Source organism: Benincasa hispida, chromosome 11 (assembly GCF_027475165.1).
Source record: "Benincasa hispida cultivar pf3 chromosome 11, pf3_genome.v1.1, whole genome shotgun sequence".
Classification (NCBI taxonomy): domain Eukaryota; kingdom Viridiplantae; phylum Streptophyta; class Magnoliopsida; order Cucurbitales; family Cucurbitaceae; genus Benincasa; species Benincasa hispida.
This window is the reverse complement of record NC_143488.1, coordinates 16,940,229-16,948,403: the sequence shown is the minus strand read 5'-3', so window position 1 is coordinate 16,948,403 and position 8,175 is coordinate 16,940,229.

The following is an 8,175-nucleotide window of genomic DNA, read 5'->3' as shown; positions in this document are numbered from 1 at the left end:
TCGCAGTGCTAGCCCCTAAAATTCTAGATTTTGTACCAGTCAATGACCATTTCGATTTTCACGATTTGATCAGTTATTTAACTCCGATTTTACCTGGAAATCTTTCAGACCTTGAATTTCGATCTTTCTCAACTACTTTAAGGCTTATAAAAGGGATGAAAGCCCTCCAAATTGAGATGATCAACTCCTTGGCTAAACCCATCTTCTCCATCTTCATTTTGTAATTTTTCCAGCAGTCACCTTTGTTGGGGTTTGTGCCCTAAAGTCTCTGTCCTGTAGTTTGTAAAAATTTTTGTACGAACGCTTGTGATGTATAATATATATGATATTTACTTCACTTCTTGACTTTGCACATTTAAATGTTTTTATTTTACCACAAACCAATAAACGTAATATCTTTGGTTGTCTTTATGTAAATTAAGCATGTATGTTGTGACATACAAGTGGATCATGACTTAAGTGAAACCCAAAATGGTCTGCAATATATGGATATAGGAGGGAAACTTTATCCTGGTAATACTACGGACGCGACTCACTTTGTGGAATAGTTACAAGTGTTGTGACTTGTCACAAATTGTCTAATCCTGATCATTCATGTAGCGGACATGCGAGCAATCGTGTCCTATACAAAGAGTTTATATAAGACCTGACCTTGAAGTGTTAACGTCTCGTCATATAACTCCGTTTATGACAGAGACTCCACTTCACTAGGATGACCATAGGTAACATGACCTCAATCCTAAGTGAATTGGGAACTCCTGCCATTGAGGACGGTCCTTTGATTTGCATGGGTGTGAGTGACTAGAGCGCTGACTTAAACCTACCACTTTAGGGATTCGTTTGATTTGGGAGCTGGGAACTCAGCTTCACAAGATAGAGTTCACTTCTTCCCTGAAGCAGGGGTAAGTAGATAGATTGCTCTCTTAAGAGTTGATCCCGGGGCTTGAACGATGTGGCACCACACACCTCTCGGGGGCTCGAAAGGTGTTCACACATAGTATGACTATGTTGTATTGTTCATTAGAGGGATCAGTGGTACTTAAGGAGTAAGATGTAACTACAGGGGCAAAATGGTAAATTGGCCCAACTGTACTTGGTAATATCCAATAGACATAGAAATATATCTATGGTAAGAAGAGTTCAACTATCGATCTTTAGTGGAATGCCTGACAGTTAACGGATGGTGGATATCGTGGCTAAAGAGTTAGTCAGTTATTCACATACCGTTGGAGCTTCGAGCCATAAGTTCATAAGGTCTCCTTGGTAGCTTGGATACAAGTTAAGAATCAGTTTTTAAGTCAGTTTGAAATGTTCAAATTGACAAAAGGGAGTTCGATTATATATGATATAATTGTACTAGTTAATTATATATGATATAATTAACTTTATGTATGAGATACATTAATTTGGTGGATATTGGATGTAAATATGATTTATATCTAGTGGAGGAAAAATACTATGGTTAGTATATGATATTAATCCATAGGTTATGAATATAATGTGATTATATTCATTGTCTATTAATTGGACGGCTAAGGGATAATAAGTCGTCATCTCTTCTGTTTTCATAACGGATGAGTAAGTTGAAGAATCACTTTGAGACGCTTAAATAGCTCACGATGTGTTAAGCATTGGATGCATGGACATTGTGTTGAAGTGTGTCATCGCTTAACAAAACCTGTGTCTATATGATAGTGCTTGAATGATCGCTTACCTATACGATAGGGCAGAGCGATCGCTTAATGCTTACACCCACGCGTGCTATTTACTAAAAAATCGTTTACCTTTTCCTAAGCGATTGTTTAATGCCCGATATTTACTAAACGATCGTACAGACGATCGCTTAGCTTTTCCTACACTATCGGTTAGACGATCGCTTACTTTTTCCTACACGATCGTATACTTCACCTAAACGATCAAGTATTTTTTCTATACGATAGACGAGCCTATCTCTCACTTGCTTGATTGTTGTATACGATCTCCCTTCCTCCTTCTCTCTACTAAATCCGAACAAAGCCTACCCTTTGGATTCTCACTCCAAAAATACTAAGGGCTCTGATTGGTGGTGTCGTCCCCATTTCCTTCTGTTCGTGTGGAGACTGTTCGAGGTAGACGATTGGGATTATCTGAGCGATAGCTTACCGTCTCAGCGAAAGCGAGATCTGCTGTGAAGAATAAATCTTCAACTTGTATGATCTTTTGATCTCTTATTTATTATTCCTTTGAGCATACCAATAATTTAGCGTTATGAATGCATATTAGTATGTTTGAATGTATATGTGAAAATTTTGTCTCAATGAATTGAAAAGATTCGCTTTCGCTCGTAGGTACTCTTGATTAAGAGTTCCTTCAATTGGTATTAGAGCTAGATTTCTGATATTTCAATTCATTACTGCAAAAGAATTGCATTTACATTCACGGTGGGTGCATCATGTCTACTCTCTATTTTAATTGTTAATTCATTTGTGGATGTGTGGATTAATGGAGTTTTCTGGGATGTAATCACGGTTTGTTGAATTCTTAAGTTAATTGTAAAGGCCCCTGCATTTTTGGGCACAATTAATTGCTATCGAGTCTATAATTTCAAAGTTAGTTTGAGTCTTGAGTCGTTCATGATGAAGTTCGAAGAAAGGGTTACTGTTCTTCGAGGAAGAAGACGATCAAGTGTTAGTTGTGTTGTGTAGACGATGAGGTAGATGATCGCTGAGTATCAGATGCTCGACTGTTGTTTAACGCGCGCACGCACTAGACGATCGTATAGCCTAGTAGGTCTCATCGCTTAGTTACTAACTATACGATCGTGGAGTAAATGCGTGGTAAATTGTTTACCTTTCGCGTGCTAAGCGATCGTCTAAACGATCAGGCTTTGCGTCCTCATTGTTGTCTATGCGATCGTTTATCTTTCGCGTTATCATCTAGTGTGCGCTACACGATCGTTTACTTGGAGGCGTTTACTAAATGATGGGAGCTTCGCCTAGCGGTTCAAGACCCGGTTCGCTTATGAACCAGTTTGCTCGTTGGAATAATGTAATAGTTAGTTTTTTTTTCATTCTGATTTTGTGTTGGTTCATCCTAGTCCATTAATCCATGGTTTTATACATGCGATGTATGTTTTTTTATGTCATATGTTATGCACATATAGATAAATCCCACCTTAGGTTACGCAATGGTCATGCATATTCTCTATATAATAAGTGTTATGATTTAATGAAGCATGATTTAAATTACGTAAGTGCATGCTCATGCATCATATAATATAAGGGTTATATTTATGTTTGGATTATTTATTTAGCGTAATATTTATAAGCGTTATAAATATTTCGTTAGTAAAAGGTTAAAGTGTAGCAAATCTATCTATGAATGACCTTTTGTTTAAAGCGGGTTTCTTCTAGGCTGGGGTATTTAAGGTGACGGCAACGGAACACCGCTACTTGAGAACCTACCTGGAAAGGTGAATTAGATAGATTTGATGCATTCATGCAAGTTAAGGACAATCCATTAAAGAGTTTAATGTGACTACTTGAACTTGTTTTTATTTCAAAGACAAAAGTTGTTTTTGTGCAAAATTAATAAATGACTTAGATTATAATCAGTAGCCAGATTGTCTAGGTTAATAAACCCCTAGGTAGAACATTCAGTGGGAGGTACTTGGGGCATTTGATGCTTCATTTAAACCTCTCGCATTTCTCCCTCATAGTTCATACCGTGAGATCTATCCTCAGCCTCATGACACCATGGGAGTGTTTCCCTACCAGATTGTGTTTGGGTAGGTCAATATCAAGGTGGATGGAGAGAATGTTCACAGTAAGTAGGAGCGCGAAGTGCAACAGAATATCCCATAGTCTTTCTCATTGGATTAAATAAAGTTTCTGCGCATTGCCTCGAGGCATCCTGGGTGTGTCCCCCTATAGGATGGTTTTTTTGTGCATTTCTTTATTTGATCTTCTGTAAGAGGATAAGGTTACTTAGTCTCTTGTCCTAATCCACCTTTTCTTTACGGTGGGCATATTAGGGCGGGACTCTGGGGCCAAAAACAAGGGGTTACACTTATGCGGAATTGTTAAGGGTTAACAGTTCTAGACCGAACAAATGGTGGCTGTTAGGTTCAGTTCCAAGAGTTGGTTCTGCCTAATAGTTGAGAATGTCTCATCTCAGTGAAGGGACATTGATCACCCCACCGGTGACGTTTGTCTTGCCTCGCTGAGGCATCATTGCAAAATAGAAGTCTTATCACTTAGGGTACTTGGAATCTGTTTTGCTAAAACTAATTGGTTAAGAACATGGTTTTTACAAAGTCTTACAGAAGTTTATTCGTTTTTCAACAACGATTTTTAAATGGCTACAACCACTATCAGTTTACTTAGCGCCGAAAAAACTGAATGGCCAAAACTATTCGAGTTGGAAACATACGCTCACGATGATACTCATCATCGAGGATTTGAAGTTTGTCCTTATGGAAAACTGTCCTCCTATTCCACCTCAGGACGCTACTCAAAATGTTTAGGCGGTGTACGAGCTTTGGACATGGGCAAACGAGAAGGCCCGAGCCTATATCTTGGCCAGTCTTAGTGACGTGTTGGCCAAGAACCATGAGCCCATGGTCTCAACACATGAGATCATGGAGTCCCTGTGAGGAATGTTCGGACAGCCGTCTGGACAACTCAAGCATGAGGCTCTAAAACACATCTTCAGCTCCAAAATGGAGGAAGGCACCTCTGTTCGTGAACACGTGCTGAATATGATGGTCCACTTTAACGTGGCAGAGATGAATAGGTCTAAAATCGATGAGGGCAGTCAGGTTAGCATTATCCTGTATTCATTGCCGGAGAGCTTCCTCCACTTTGTTAGCAATGTGATTCTTAACAAAGTGGACTATACCCTTACTACTCTCCTCAACGAGTTACAGACGTACCAATCCTTGCTGAAAAATAAGGAGAAAAAGGGAGGTGAGGCAAATGTTGTCTCATCTTCTAAAAGATTTCATCGAGGTTCGTCCTGAGGAACAAAGTTTGCACCTTCAACTTCTAACTTTGAAAAGGGGAAGAAGAAGAAGGGTGGTAAAGGAAAAAGGAATGTGTCTGCTAACCACCATCTGTTACCCAGAAGAAGCGTCCACCGTCGGTTGAAAAAGGAAAATATTTCCACTGTAACTAAAACGGACACTGGAAGAGGAATTGTCCTCGTTATTTAAAGGAAAAGAAGGCAGCCAAGGCAGACAAAGGAAAATGTGGTTTACTTGTGTTAGAAACTTGTTTAGTGGAGAATGATGATTATGCTTGGATAATTGATTAAGGTGCCACTAATCATGTTTGTTCTTCTTTACAGGGGATTAGATCCTGGTGACAGCTGGAGGCTGGTGAGATGACGTTGCGAGTAGGCACCAGGCACATCGTCTCAGCTGTGGAAGTGGGAGGCATCCAATTATCTTTACAGAATAAGTTTCTTGTATTAAAAGATGTCTTTGTAGTTCCTGAACTAAAAAGGAACCTTATTTCTGTAAAGTGTCTGTTACAATGCAATTACACTCTTTCTTTTAAATTGAATAAAGTTTTTATTCATAAGGATGGTGTTGAATTTTGAACAGCTAAACAGGAAAATAACTTGTATGTGTTAGGGTTAATGCCCTAAAGTCTCGTGTCCTGTAGTTTGTAAACAGATTGTACGAACGCTTGTGTTGTATAATATATGATATTTACTTCACATCTTGTATTTTGCTTAGTTGGTTGTTTTATTTGCTTTATCACAAACCAATAAACATAACCAAAATGACTCAAGCATGTATGTGGTGACATACAAGTGGATCATGTCTTGAGTGATAACCAAAATGGTCTGTAGTATATGGATATAGGAGAAAAATCTTATCAAGTGTTGTAACTTGTCACAGATGGTCTAATCCTGATCATTCGTGTTAGAGACATGCGAGTGGGGGCATCCTATACAAAGAGTTTGTATAAGACCTGACCACGAAGTGTTTGAAGGAAATCGGAAGCGAGATTTCCATTAGCAGCGGAAAAAGACTATTCTAAATTACAATCATGAATGAACATATATTTACAGTCGACTTCAAACAAGCAGTTATACAATTCATACAGAGAAATTACAGCATGAAAAACTACAATGCACAGAAAGCAAACTCTACGCACATATGAAGATGCGTGTCCACGCTCCGTTGCGTGACCGCTTGAACAATCAGCAACTCGAATGCTCGATCTACACGGTCGCAACATAGCACGAGCACTTTGTGCTCATCCTCAACGATCTCCTCGGTCACGAACTCCTCAGCAACATGCACGACCTCCAGAAAACCTCAACGGTGTCGAGTTGAATCTGACACCACCAACAAGGCTACCTTGGTATTCTCGGTGTGAGAATCAAGAGGGTGGGCTCTGTTCGGACTTGGTATAAGGCAGACGAACGGAGAAAATACCGATCGTGTACACGACTGGGCAAGTGGGAGATGGTGGAGACCTATCATATAGGTCGATGCCCAATCATTTAGATAAAGCTAAGATATGCGATCGTTTAGCTCGGTCTGTCGCCTACAAACACTACATGATCGTTTACTTCGGGCAAGCGATCGTCTAGTAAAACTATGTGATCGTTAAGTAAATACCGCACAATCGTTTAGCTCACCACTGCACGATCGTTTAGCTTTCCCCAACCGTAGTTTAGTAAATCTGTGTTTATTTGACGACTACATGAGTTTCTTTTGCATCGAGAGAAAACTCAAAAAGCTTTTTTTAGCGTTTTTAAAATTTCTTTTCAAAATAGGAAAACCACTTTCCTTTTAAACTCACGGTTACCATGAACCCAATAACCACCCACTCACTTGATTATTAAAGAAAAAAATTAATTATCCAATAATTAATATTATAATAAATATAAATGATAATCAACTTATCATACTATATTTATAACCTATAGTTTTAATATTTCATCTCATGAAACATATAAACCATAGTTCTTTTTCTATTCTATGATATTTAATGTAAATCTCATTTATATCAATCCTACACTAGATGTATCTTATACATCATACCGATTATATCATATATAATCAAAATACCTCTTGTCAATTTTAACATTTCAAATCAACACCAAGAACTGATCCTCAACTGAATCCATTGAACTACCAAGGGGACCTCATGGACCTGTAGCTCGAAGCTCCAACGGTACGTGAATAACTGACTAAACTCTTTAGTCACGGGATCCACCATCCGTTAACTGTCAGACACTCCACTAAAGACCGACAGCTGAACTCTTCTTACCACATATATATTATGTGTCCATCTTAACCAATGAGCAGTGTGACAACCCTTCACAGATCGCTCGTAAGTACAATTGGACCAATAACCGTTATGCCCCTGTAGTTACATCTGTCTCCTTAAGTACCACTGATCCTTCTAATGAACATAAGTCATAGTCTTACTATGACTAAGTCTTCTCTTCCAAAGAAAATTTGTGGCCACTATGTTCAAGCCTCAGAATCAACCCTTAAAGGAGCAATCTCTCTACTTATCCCTACTTCGGGAAAGGAGAGAATTACATCTTGTGGATTGAGTTCCCAGCTCCCAGATCAGACAAGTCCCCAAAAAGATAGGCATGTTGAGTTGGCAATCTGGCCACTCTCACCGATACTAATCAAAGGACCGCCCTCAAAGGCAGGAGTTCCCAAAACACTCAGGATTGAGGTCATGTCACCTATGGTTGTTTAGGTGAGATGCAAGTCTCTAGCATCAACGGCGTTATATACAAAGTCTAGTCATCTCATAGTCTAGGTCTTATACAAACTCTTTGTATAGGACACCCCTGCTCGCATGTCTCTATATGAATGGTTAGGATTTACCATCTGTAGTAGTACACTTGCAAACCTCTACAAAGCGGGCTGTATCCGTAGTGTCACCAGGATCAGGTATCCCATCTTAATGCTTATACTACAAACCTATTTAGGTTATCACTTAAGATATGATCCACTTGTATATCACATATACATGCTTAAGTTCACATAAGATAACCAAGAAGCTTTGTTTATTAGATATGAGTAAATGTCAGAATTAAATAACACTTATTTTATTCATTGAACAATGTGTATCTTTACAAAACAATGAGACTCCGAGAGAATTAGGACACAAATCCCAACAATCTCCCACTTGTCCTAATGACTCGGGAGACTAA